Source organism: Pygoscelis adeliae, unplaced genomic scaffold, assembly GCF_000699105.1.
Source record: "Pygoscelis adeliae isolate BGI_AS28 unplaced genomic scaffold, ASM69910v1 Scaffold14, whole genome shotgun sequence".
Taxonomy (NCBI): Eukaryota; Metazoa; Chordata; class Aves; order Sphenisciformes; family Spheniscidae; genus Pygoscelis; species Pygoscelis adeliae.
This window is the reverse complement of record NW_008825109.1, coordinates 6,823,819-6,834,554: the sequence shown is the minus strand read 5'-3', so window position 1 is coordinate 6,834,554 and position 10,736 is coordinate 6,823,819.

Sequence of the window (10,736 nt, the reverse complement as noted above, 5' to 3'; positions counted from 1 at the left end):
ATTTTAACAGAATAAAAGAAAATTAACTATCCTATTTCATTTCCCTATAGTGTAAACAGAGTGCATGACAGGCATCTGTGAGATATATAATTAATCCCACTAGTCAAAAAAGACTTTCAAGGATAGTTATGAAGACTTCAGTTCATATATACAATAAAGTTTATATCCCAAAGATGCTCATTATGTGCCCCTCAAATTACTTAATGAGATGATTTATTGTTGTATACACTGCAAAAGAGAAATGTATGGCTATAAATATAAGTAGATGCATTATACATATGTACTTGCAACTTCAAAGAAAGATGACTAGAAGGAAGATAGGAAAACAAGAAGCAACTGCACCTAACAAAACCGGAGAAAAAGTCTGCAAAACACATTTCATGTACTACAGAAACAGGGTGTAAGGAAGGAGTTGTACTTTTCATTATATTTTTATAAAATATTTAATGAAATATTTATTCATTGGTTTGAAATAAGCATCAGTGAAGTATGGAAAAAGCATAGCATCTTTGCCAATAACATTGAATGACAGCAAAGTATGTTATTGAACTGCAATTTATTTTAAAATTTATTTTAATAAAGCATGCGATTCATAATCAAGCCAATTTTCAATTAAGTGATAACTGAATGGTGACAGCAGGGTGACAATGAAGTAGAAGCAGCAGAAAGGGGAAAAAGTTTCCACCATATATCCTGAAGTGAAGAAAGAAATAGGCATGTAACAAGTTTTCAGCTAGCCAGGAAACGGTTACTGCAATTCGAGATCCTGTAGGGTGTTTCAACTGGCCTCCAGCTGCCGCCCCAAAACGACAGTGGTCTCCCACAAATCCTATCATCTCACATCTGTTAGATCCCATGGCTGTCTTGGATATGATAGACCACATCACGCTCAGTTGTGTAAGCAAATTAATCAAGTCCCAGACCCCCACTGATGATAATGGAAGCTGAAACCTTTAGTTTACAGTTAGGGTACTTGCATGAAGGTTTCTTAATCTCAAACTGAATCCCACCCTTAGAACAGAAGCAAAAAACAAATAATGGGGATAAGCATAGGCCCACGTACAAGTGTCTAATGTCATTTGAGATGTCTTAGTCCAAGAAATCCGTATGGGGCTGGCAAAATGACAAAGGACCTAGAGGGAAGCTGCACACTGCTGGAGTGGCAGCTGGGTGCCAGTTAAGATACCTTTAGGGTATATCAAAAAGCACTAGACCCTATGGATAGCCAATTGACATGACTCTTAAAAGAACATTTGCATGGGTATTAGGTGCCTAAGACAAAACTGTGGCTAAAAAATCTTCTCTCTGGTGCATCTAATCTTATGGGGTTCCTGATTTGATGTAAAGCTCTCTAGTCACCAACAGTTCTGCACTTATATGTACTCAGAACAACTCGGCTTCCACAGCTCAGTGCCAAGATCCCACCTGAGCTGAAGTAAAATAGATCAAGCAGCCCAAAGGACCAAACATGGAAGCTCTTCCCAGAGCACTCCAAGTGCTTCTATTAAAGACACAGAGGAAAAGTGGTGGCTCTGTTTCTCTCAATATCTTATAAAAATAAATGGACAGTTGCCTCCCTCATCACTTAGGAATATATCCAATAATGTGTTCATGCAAATAAAGTTGAATTGATCAGCAGATACAGGAAAGATGGAGCCAGACTCTTGGAGGTGCACTGGGGTAGGATGAGAGGAAGCAGACACAGATTGGAACTGATTAGATTATCTAATTGGAACAGATTATCTGATTAGATATTAGGGAAAAAAACATTACCTTGAGGGTTATCAAATCTTGGAACCGGTTGCCCAGAGAGGTTGTCCACAGACTTGGAGGTGTTCAAGGCTCAGCTTGACACGGCCCGGAGCAACCTGACCCAATTAGACCTGCTTTGAGCAAGGAATGGACTAAGATGACCTCCAGAGCTCCTTTTCGATCTGAACTACTCTATGGTTTTATGAAGGTAATTTTAAGCATACGGCTTCAGATATACATATACTTAATTCCCACTAGAATGCCTAGGATTTCAGTTAATCCTCATAGCTAATGGAGACTCTAGTTCCCAGTATGAAATATAGGAACCTGCATTAGGTATCGAAGTCATACACAATGTACAATCAAAGATAGAATTCCCATAATGAAATCCAAAATAACACATAGGTTAAGCAGAGAGCTAAGAAACACTGCCCACAGAAGGCTATCTAACCTTTCTTTCCTTCACTATTCACCAGTTCTAAAGAATGAAACTAATGTGCTGTCCTGGTTTCGGCAGGGATAGAGTTAATTTCCTTCCTAGGAGCTGGTACAGTGCTGTGTTTTGGATTTAGGGTGAGAACAATGTTGATAACACACCGATGTTTTAGTTGTTGCTAGGTAGTGCTTACATTAGTCAAGGACTTTCCAGTTTCCCATGCTCTACCGACTGAGAAGGCTGGAGGTGCACAAGAAGCTGGGAGGGGGCACAGCCGGGACAGCTGACCCAAGCTGGCCAAAGGGATATTCCATATCATGTGACGTCATGCTCAGTATATAAAGCTGGGGGAAGAAGAAGGAAGGGGGGGACGTTTGGAGTGATGGCGTTTGTCTTCCAAGTAACCGTTATGTGTGATGGAGCCCTGCTTTCCTGGAGATGGCTGAACACCTGCCTGCCCATGGGAAGCAGTGAATGAATTCCTTGTTTTGCTTTGCTTGCGTGCGCGGCTTTTGCTTTACCTATTAAACTGTCTTTATCTCAGCCCACGAGTTTTCTCACTTTTACCCTTCCGATTCTCTCCCCCATCCCACCAGGGGGGAGTGAGTGAGCGGCTGTGTGGTGCTCAGTTGCCGGCTGAGGTTAAACCACGACATGTGCTCACAAACTCAACAGTGGAAATGCAGATCCTAGAAATAACAAGTTAATCAGGAACTACATTTATGCCTTTCCTAATACTGAAGGTCGAAAAGTTGAAGCAGAATTGGGAGTAGTGGAGGTTTATAGGAGATTTTGAAACATTTTTCCCACTTTATGCCTATATAAGCAACTCTTACCTTTTTTATTACATTCATCCTAAATGAATTTATACTTTGCAAAGAAAATTTACATCCTGCACTAGTTACACGAAAGCAAAACCTATTTGTTTGTCCTTTTCAATGTCATAACTGTTTTTTGTTTAAGAAAAAATATGTATGTTTAATATTAAAATTAAGGCTGAGATACTATTTTTTTAACAGAGAAAATATGTTCCAAAAAATTGTGATTTAATAGTGGCTTTCTTCATTACTATTTCATCTCAATTACTGTTACTGAAAATTGTTGTATTTTCCTGGAACTGGGCTTTAATTTTGCAGAGACAGCTACAATTCTAAAGTAGCTATTTTATTCTGGCTGCCATTTGCTACAACTCCTTCTTTTTCAGTGGGAAAATGTCTGTCTTTTTATTGTGTTTCAGAACAGCAGAAAATCAAGACTGAGGACTCTCACAAGCTTGTGTATTTTCTTACAAGTCGTAAGTGATCTGTCACACAGGAATCTATCTGAACTTCTGTAAGAACATACAGTAGAAATTATTCTATGAGTACATAAGGGAAAATTCGGAGTGTAATGCATCGCTCATCTCTCATAGAAGAATACACTTCTAAATATCAGTGTAGCCTCTAAATTAAAAGGTGAAAGTGGCTTAAATAGGTATAAGCAATTCTGAAAGACTCCAAATTGTATGAGGATTTCATAACAGCCCAAATTTTTCTTGTTTTAGTCAGGACAGAAACAATGGTACAGGACAGACGGCACATCACTATTCCACGTGTGAGATTGCGGCATAAGACCTGATGCACTTGTAATGAATCCTATAATGATTCTCATGAACTATTCTAAATGGTTTTATCTTTAGGTACTATCAAGGAACTTCTCTATGCATTACTGTACATAAACTAATGGTCCACTCTGTAAATATTTAACCATGTATATAACTCAATATATTCAGTACAACAGCTGAAGTGAGTTGTATATATTCCTAACAGCCTACAAATGGGGTAGAATTCATGACAAGTTCATGCTAGTTCTACTATGTATTAATTTGTCTCTGTATTGATTGTTGTAATGAACAATATTTGGTTTCTTTATTTTTATTTACTTTCCCTGTGCTCCTTACAGGGACACGTGTTACCTATATTCTTAAAAGTAAAAAGTAAGTGAAACATAGATGCACATAACAATATAAATTAAACTTAAAATTTTATGACAGATATAACACGATAGCAGAAGTAATTCCAGCACAACTACTGCACAGTAAAAGGATGATGTAAAATAACATTCCAATGTAGTAACATGGCTGAAGCACTAGATTTATTATTACCTTTACTTTTACCCATTACTTGGTACGTTTAAAAGACGTACAGTGGGCATGCATTCATCTGGATGACACAAGAATTAGTGAGTTAACAAAACAAAATAATTCCTCTTCAGGACTATATGATGTTCCTGCTAAAGTTTGAATAACGGTGCAAAAGAAATTTCAAAAGTACTGATTACCTCTACAAAGACCCCAAAGAATTCACATTTCCCTATATAGTGTCCTGGAAGGACATTGTTAGGCTGACAGTAATGCCCTGAAAATGAAATTGTTATGCTACATGCATGTCCATAGCAATTTGGCAAGAATTTTGGGTTCATGAAAGGCAGGTCCTGCTTGTGTTGTAAACCCAGTTTTCAGAAGGACATTAAAAGGCTTGTTTACAACCGCTGCTAGAATACCTGTAACAGAGATTTATCTTTGTACGACTACAGAAACAAAGATTCTAATAAGTTCAGGAGATAAATCAATTTTTAAAAAAAGACAAGTAAGTCTCAGTTATTGTATTTAACCAGTTTAAATATAATACACTATATAACATATATCACTGAGAAACAATTACTTTTTCAAGCAATTGCCACCCTACTAAAACTGCTTTACAATAACACTTTCATGCTTCTGAACCACCTTTACCATGATACTACCAAAACACTTATCCAAATATACTGTATCACTGACTGATTTTGTTTAAGCAGATAGAACTTAAAAAAAAAATTAAAAATTAAAAAAATTAAAAAATTAACTTAATGTGTGCCCTGCTGTAACAAGATGTCATAATAAAAAGTTATTTTTAACGAATTCCTTATTTAGAACTGCAATATGGCATTTAAAATCGAATTAGTTTGTCCCTTTCTCCACAGACAGAGGGAAAAAAAGATAAAATAGCAACTGAGAAGAAAATAATACAATATAAACTGGTACAGAACTGGTAGAAATGAGAACTGTGTACGCTCTGCTAACAGTGCATTCATATTGGTCAGATCTAAAAGGTATAAAAAGACAAGCAAAATATGTAGTCCAAATTAATTATAGTAAAATTCCATTGAAGCAAGGAATCTTTGAATGTGTACTTTGAAAAATAAGAGGGAAAAAAGCAAGAGGAATGAAGGAAAAAAGGGAGCAAGGAAGGCATGTAAAGTCTGAAGGGATAATTTGGAAGAACTTTCCCTAGACAGAGGGAATGCAATTTGGAATGGTCCTCACCCATACTGCCTGCCAAGAATGAACACCAAGGAAACTATCCTGTCAGGGTTTCCCCTTGGTTGGACCTAGTAGGTTTGCACTGAAAGGAGGCTAGGACTGAACCGGTATCTAGACATTGGGGCCCCTCAGTGGAGAAGGTGCCAGAAAAAGCTGCAAACCTCAGTTACTTACAAATGAATCCTCAAATTATTGCCTAAGCTCCTGTAGATTCAACAGGTGTAGACGGGAATCTCCAAAAACGTTCTCCAGAATGCTCAAGTGATACACTTAGCTTTTTATAGGCTATGTAAAGAGCTTAAACAACTTTGAGAAACAATCATGGATTCCAATGCTGCGTGAGGAATACAATGGGCAACAGAAAAACTGAAGAGGAGTACGTCTGAATTTCTACATGGCGTAGGAGCTTAGGTGCCTGCTTCAGGGCTGAGCCTTAGGCATCTGTGTCCACTGAGGATTTAGAACGATGAGACTTCTTCAGAGGTGATCCCAGGTCTTTTGTAGCTTACGTGGTTACAGTTTGAATGTAAACCACAGAACAAGTAAGAAAATTTTGCTCCCTTCTGCTTTTCTATGCTGAAAAACTGTTTTCTTTAGACAAAAAGTGTGCTCAAGATGCACGGATCTAGCGTTTTAATGTTACAGCTTAAAATCTTATGTGAAAGACTCCATGATAACTTGTACATTTGTGACATCAAGTACAATAAAGAATGAAAGCTGAAAGACATTTCAAGTTAGATTTCTTTAACTGTCTGTTGTTTCTTTGTTTCTGTCAATAACTGAGCTGCAAAACCAAACTGATGCTTTGAAAAGGGATGTTTTCATTATAAATCCAGATGCTCATCCTTTTAATTATTAGAACAGATCACAACATACAAATGTGTGTGCAACAAGTTGCTAGTATGAGCAAAAACTTTTTTTTTTGTCACAGAACTTTGAATGAGTTGTGTATCTTCTAGCTTTCCATATAATTTTCTAGTAGTATAAATACTGCTATCATTGTCACTAATAATATCAGTATTATCATTTTATTACCACAGTTACTGTGAGTCCTAGACACAAACCAGAATCACTTTGTGCTAGATGCTGTACAAAGAGCAAAAGGGTAGCCTTTGTCCTTAAGAACTTATAATCTAAGTACAACAGCGAAGCGAGGGACAGAAAATAAAGACTCTACAGATAAATATGGGAACAAAACTACGATTATGTGTCTCCAAGCGTACAAATGGAGATTAATTAAAAATGTTCAAGTAACCAAGCAAGCTGTGGAGAAACGTTTCACCACAGCTCCTACGTCCTCTGTCAGATCCAGAAACCAACTAGTGTCTAATTACAAAAGAGTTCCCGTGCCAGAGCCTACACATCTTTGTGCCTTCTTAGTACCAGTGGATTAAAGGTAGCCTCCACAGTAATATATTCATTGCTACTGGGTTATAACAGAAGTCAGTGTACCTCTAAAGGTTCCCCAAGGGCTTCAGCACTCTGGAGCTCATACCTAGGCTGGGTCCTTTTCATGGATACTGGGTCTGAATGTGAAGAAACCTTGTCATCCTATCCTCTAATTTCAAGAGGGAAGCTATTACTGATACCTAATCGTGGAGCTCAGATAAAGCTCTGTCTTTCTTGGAGGGAATAATATGCTGTCAAGGGCTTGCTAGAAGGTACCTGCTTTATATTTTACATAGGTCTTCACAGAAGAAGCAGGTGATGATACATAGCCTCAGAACAGTTGTTGCATCCTCTAAGTCCTGAGGTAGACCACCTTGAATTTTTCGGACCCTGAACTTACACAGTTTGGATGGTGCCCAGGGAAATGGCCTCATAAAACTACCTAAGATTTTTTCTCAGAGGGAAGCTGATCACTCAGGCCTAATCCCTCAAAACATTAAGAACCCCCTTTTTTTTTGTTTGTTTGTTTGTTTTTATGTGCTCAAACTGGATATGTAGCATGAGCCAGAGAGATTTCCCAGAAACAACATGGCTATTTCACAGTCCAGTATACATACTTTTGAAGTTGGGCACTAAGGGTAGGGCTATGCTGGCAGCTTAATGGTAGCATGGTGCATGATGGCACAGGGAAAAGTCATGCAATAGCCCAAAGGCTGTATCTCTGGAGAACGATTAATAAGCTGCTATGAGCCAGCTGAGTACAGGTGCATCCAGGCTGTCAGTATGAGCTATTCCCAACTCTGACCTTGAGTTTCTTTATTGGCAAAGTCATTCAGTTTCTGTTACGGCTGAGTAGGAATCCAAAAAAAGACATAAGCAACAGGGCCAGTGGATGGGGGATGGGGACAGGTAAGGAAGGAGAAGGTGAACTCAACTGTTTACATGATGGTATAGATGCTACAAAATCTAACTGATCAACACGTTAGCCAGTTCATTACAAAACCAAATGTCTTTACATTCGTATCTCACTCATTGCTTATTCCATTGTACAAGCAATCTGTCTTCGAAAACAAGTGAATACAGAGTCACTCAAAATAAATGAGTTTTCTTCAGGGATTTTATAGTTGTTATCAATATGATATTTTATTTTCTATGGAACAGACAGATTCTTATGCACAAGTTAAAGTCTAGGTGATCAACATATCAAATTCCACTGCTGTCCCAGTGATTAAAACATATTGTGAATATTTTACTTGCACCAATGATTTTTGAAATCATATTTTGGATGTAGAAATCCATGTATATTATGGTATGTTAGCAGGTACGTAGTTTTTGAAATAAGCCAGAGCAAATGAAGTTATTACTTGCTTCTCGCAGAAAAATATGCTTGTATTTAATGATAAACTACAGTTTATGAAGGTATATTTACCTGAAAATATACAGTAAATATACATATGCAAAACTTACAATGTTCTAGCCAGTTGAATGTTCTTAAACTAGTTTCACTTACCAGCATGTCATTCTTGTTCTGTATAATTTTTTCTGCAAGAAAGATTTAGTTTGATCACTAGCAACTTTTTTTTATGATATAAAGCGGGTATTTTCTTATTTTTTTTCTTTAAGAAAATGACTGAATTTCCACTGATTTTGATTTAACTCGCTAGTGTGTCCAAGAAAATAATTTGCAGTACATTACCTCAAATTCAGACACATAGCAGTTCAAGGGAGCAGAAGGGATTTGTTACATACAATGCAAACTGGCAGCAAACAGCACCTCTGGGTGGGGCCTTTCACGAAAGATTTCACAATTAGCTACGGATCTTGGTTGCTTCATAGTGACCACCAAAAAAACAGGGACAACAAATCTCAGAAATAACTTGAAAATGCTGATCTCTCCTTCTTTCATATGTACAGAATTTTCACCAGTCCTGAGCAGCAGCTCCACAGGTAACTCCCAGGGACCTTCCAACTCCTATGAACAACCAGTTAAACATTTATTATTAACCATTATTATTTTCACCAATACTACAACAGCAAATGGAAGTCCAGACTGGCACACCATTTTTATGCAAGAGATGGCTACTAAAGTATCATCCTCTAGATCTCTGTTAACAACTTCTGTAAAAATATCTATACATACAAAATATTTAAAATTATTTTTAGAAATTGGTACAGCGATAGGATTGATGAGCCACAAGAAGGAAGATTCTGCACAATAGAGGGCAGGAGAAATAATGAAGAGAGAAAACCAAAGGGAAAGATATGGATTACATAGTCCTACACTAAAGCAGGCTAGCCTTTCTTTTTTTTTTTATCCAATCTCTACCCTGGTTCATCTGTGCCTACAATACATTGATTATTATAAATCACTCATAGAACACAAGTCTTGTGCCAGACACAAGTTCACTACAGCTGTCCCGGAATAGCTGAGATACAAGGGGTTGGAAGAGATCAGAATGAGACTGTGACTGAAAAAGAGAAACAGTTTAAAGTTTGTAGATCATGCCAAAAAAGTTGCAGGAAGTCAAGGTTATTCCACACATAAATGATAATCTGGATGAAGAGATGAATTTGATGTTCAGCATTTCCTCCTCTCATTTCTGCAGTAAATACTTCAATGAGACACTTCAGTGTAAAACCAGTAATCCCTACTCTAGTTTCATTAATCACAGTGTGTATCCCATCTCGTATCTCAGTCTTTTTCCATTTGAGGGACAGTAGCCATTCATGAACTGCCATCAGCAGTTCAGTCCAGCAGCACGACCTTCCCCTGCCATCAGCAAACATTAGAAGCAATGAATCTACATATCCGTATGTGCCTCAAATTGGGTTGGCTAAAAGTTAAAACTCAATTCAGTTTTCCAAGGACTAGGATGACATGAAGTCTGCTTCTACTGCTACTCCTGGATCCACTTGGCTACATGGGTTGTAAAGGTGAGTTCAGTTTGGAGAGCTGGAATCCAACTCTCCACCACCCATGTGGGATGGGATGATTTGCCAGAAAATGGCAAGATACACTGCACAATTCTTACAGAAAAAGTTTATGGACACTGTAATTTCTATTCCATATACAACCAATACTCCCACTCCTTTCAACCAAATACTTCTGTGTGTTCTGCTTGGATTTGCTAGCTCTTTCAAGCTGTGTCTTGTTCTTTTGATCTCCGAGTCCTTCCTTGTCCAACAATTCCTGCAGTGCTTCCCTTATTTCCTACTTTTCCAATGCTTTCACTCATGCCTATTTCCCTTAATTAAAATCCCTTATAAATTGAAATCCCTTCCTCAATAGCTCATTTTCTAACCTGCACGATAAGGCAGCCAAACTTCTCCTCCATACCCACCATCTCAGTTTCACATGCATTTCCTCCCAAGCCATGTAAAATTATGGCTTCCCCAAACCCCTTATCTCATCATTCTCTTCACCTTCTAAAACCCTGCCTTTGACCACTTACATAATACATTTTCTCCTTTGTTGCCCGACAACCTCTTCCTGCTCCTTTCTCCTTTTCAGTTATCCCATTGGCCTTCGCTCCTCTCTGCCCTTCTGAACACCCTTGTGGTAAAACTTGTCAGAAAAAAATATATTTATCATTTATCTTCCCAATCTGCAAGTCAGTCTTCTTCTCTGTCATGGGCAAATTCCCTCTTTACCTCCCAGACCCCTTCTTCTTCTCCCAAACTTCCCAATCCCATATTCCACAACTTCCTCTGCCGACCGCCCCCTGCTCCTTTCGTGCCCTCCACAATCTCTCTCCTGCTCTGGCTCCTACCACGCATTTCAGAGCCTTCCAGGAAAAGTGTTCCCAACCTCGTACCTCC